We start from the raw sequence: 3,113 nt of genomic DNA, 5'->3' as shown, positions 1-3,113 counted from the left end.
TGTCCCTAGGAAATTATGAATGGGTCATCCTTATGAAATGATAGAATTATGAAAATTATCTCTTCTAAGATTCATGATATAATAGTACTTTCACATACACAATGTTATTTTATTCTTCCAAATAATAATTACAACTTAAAAAAATAGAAATCACTTATAAAGTGCTTATTCTGAGCTGGTCATTTCTAAGTATTCTTTCTTTCTTTTTCTGAGAAAAAGAGACAGCGAGATCAGCACCCCCACCAAGAGATTTACACGTGATGTACTCCCAGTCTCAGCCAACCTGGATCGTAAGCACATAGTCTGTCCAGAGAGATTCCAGGATTTGAACCCGGGACTTTTCCTATGTAGGCCACTATATGCGTATTAATTTATTTAATTATGCTGTGAGCTGAATGTATCCCTCAGAAACATATATGTTGAAACTTAATTACCAATGTGATATTATTAGGAGGTGAGTCCTTTAAGTCACAAGAGCAGAGCCCTCATGCATAGAATTAGTGCCTTATAAAAGTGTTTGAGACAGTAGGAACATTCTTTCCACTATGTGAGGAAACAGGTTGCCCCTCCCACTATGTGAGGACACAGGTATGACCCTCCTGCCATGTGAGAACATAGAAAGAAAAGCCTTACCAAACATGGAACTCTGATGCCTTGATTTTGGGTTTGTTAGACTCCAGAAATCTAGAAAATAAACTTCTGTTGTTTATAAGCGACCCTGTATCAGGTGTTTGTTTGTTTGTTTTGTTTGTTTGTTCAGCACAAATGAATGAGGCCAATCTTTAACTACTACGTGAGATTGGAACTGTTCAAATTAGCCAGAAGTGCAGAGAGGTTAAGTGACAACAAGCTCAAGGTCATGGAGCTAGTAAGAGTAGAACTAAGACAGGAGCATATGCAGTTTGATCCTAATCTAAGCTCTACTTGCCGCTCTAATTGTTTCCAGTGTTCCCATTTTAGAAGCAAGGACCAAGCCTTTGAGACATTACACATTTTGAGAGGAGCTTAGACTTAAATATGAATGTTTGGACACCAAGCCAATGCTATAATCAGTCAACATGCTTCTACCAATAACCTACTTGGGTATTTTACAGATCCATAGAATTGAGTTCCTCAGCTAAGCCAAGAGGAACAAAAGAGGAACAGAAAATATTCCCTACTGAACTTCATGTCATCAAATATATTAGTACTATGATATTAGCAGCGTGCAGAAAAGCTACAAAAATGTTACAGGGTTGGCTCTACTTTTGGTAGGCCAGAAATATTTTTCAAAGCAATCTCCAAATTCAATGTTCTCTTCTTTGCTTTTGCCTCCCCCTTATAACCTCTCTATTTCTCTTTCTCAGTGTCTCCTATTCACAAACAGAGAAGGAAGCACATGGATTTAATAACTAAGGCAGTGATTCATGTGTACTTTCATCTAATCAGAAAGATCAGTGGCAGGCCCACGATCTCATTTTGGTTGTATATCATTTTAAAAGAGTTGACACACATGTCCTTTAGAAAGAAATAATAAAATTTAGAAAGCAAAAACCAGTGTGGACTTGCCAGCTGCAATGATTGGTTACACAGAAGAGGTCCATGGAATTCTGAAGCCATTTGGGTTTTGTTAAGTTTGCTGAAACAGCAACAACTGTGATCTCTACCACTTTAAACGGTTTAATGACTTTTGGATAAGCCTTCAGAGTTAAATGGTTAAATCACCAAATGCTCCATAAAATAATTATGCAAACAATTTTCTGGCTAATTATCTAACATGAACAGAAGCACACAGCTGCTAAGATATGTAATTGCTGTTTCATCAGGTCTGGCTATTGTATTTACATAATTCCTTTACTGATCTTGGTGTGGTTTTGTGGGAGGGCACTAACATAATATCTCATGAAATGAATGAGTTAAAAGCATAGCTCTGGTCCCAGCTGGTGGAGAACAATAATGACTTACTTCGATTTCATTTTCTTTAGAAATGGATTAGGACCTTCAAATCTAAGTATATTTCTGTGATATATGTAAGTCTTGAACATATATATTTAAATTTGAGGGGACAGAGAAATATTTTAAACTCTATTAGAAATACAATGTACAAATAGAGACATTAACTATATCATTGTATAGTTCACAAACTGAACACCATCTCATAATCAGCACCTGAAGCAAAAATAAAATATTACCAGGACCCCAGAAGCCTCTGTTGTCTCTTCTTGCAATTTCTATTCCCTCCAATGGTAGCTACTGTCCTGACTTCTACCAGCAGTAATTAATTTGATCTTTTTTCTATTAAATTTGAATTAAATTATACAGTGTATAATCTTCAGTGTCTAACTGCTTTCATTTACTATATTTGTAAAATTCACCCATTTTGTAATCTGTTCATTTTCATTGCTGTATAGTACCCCCATTGTGTCTCTATGCTACAATTCATTTATCATTTTATTATTGATAAGTGTTTGGATTGTTTTCACTTTAGCAATATGATGAATAAAGCAGTTGGGGATAGCATTGTGCATATCTGTTGGTGAGCACATGCATACATTTCACTTGGGTTTATACCTAGAAGTAGAATTGCTATATTGTGGATGTGCATACCTTCAGCTTTATTAAATGCTACCAAATGCTTGTCCTAAAAGGTTGTACTAATTTGCACTCTTACCGGCACAAAAAAAAAGCAGGATGAATGTTTTGAAGAATCCTAACGGATGTGTGCTAAAATTGAAAGAGTAGTACAGAATAAGAAGAGTGAATAGTAGGTCTGGTGGACAAGACCCCAGCAATATGACCTGGTGAGTGAAGAATAGGGTGGGAGAAAGCAGCCTGATGGAAGAAGCAGGCACATTCAAAATCACTTAGTGTTGAAGAGAAGCCTCCTTAGATGTTTATCACTCCCTCTGTGTTCCTTGGAAGTATACAGCACATATCCTAGAGGATTACCCCTGGCCCATCCTCCCTTTCCTTTTCAGTCTTCATGGAGCATGCCCAAGGACTGCTGCTTAGGTCTGAAGTGATACTTGGGGAAGCCCTCCCTCTTAACATATGGCTGCTTGTTGGTGTCTGCAAATAGCTTGATACTGGTGTTGGATACAAGGTACTATAGACTAAATGTTTGTGTCCTGCTG

This window comes from Tupaia chinensis, unplaced genomic scaffold (assembly GCF_000334495.1).
Source record: "Tupaia chinensis unplaced genomic scaffold, TupChi_1.0 Scaffold146650_1, whole genome shotgun sequence".
Taxonomy (NCBI): Eukaryota; Metazoa; Chordata; class Mammalia; order Scandentia; family Tupaiidae; genus Tupaia; species Tupaia belangeri.
This window is presented reverse-complemented; position numbering follows the sequence as displayed.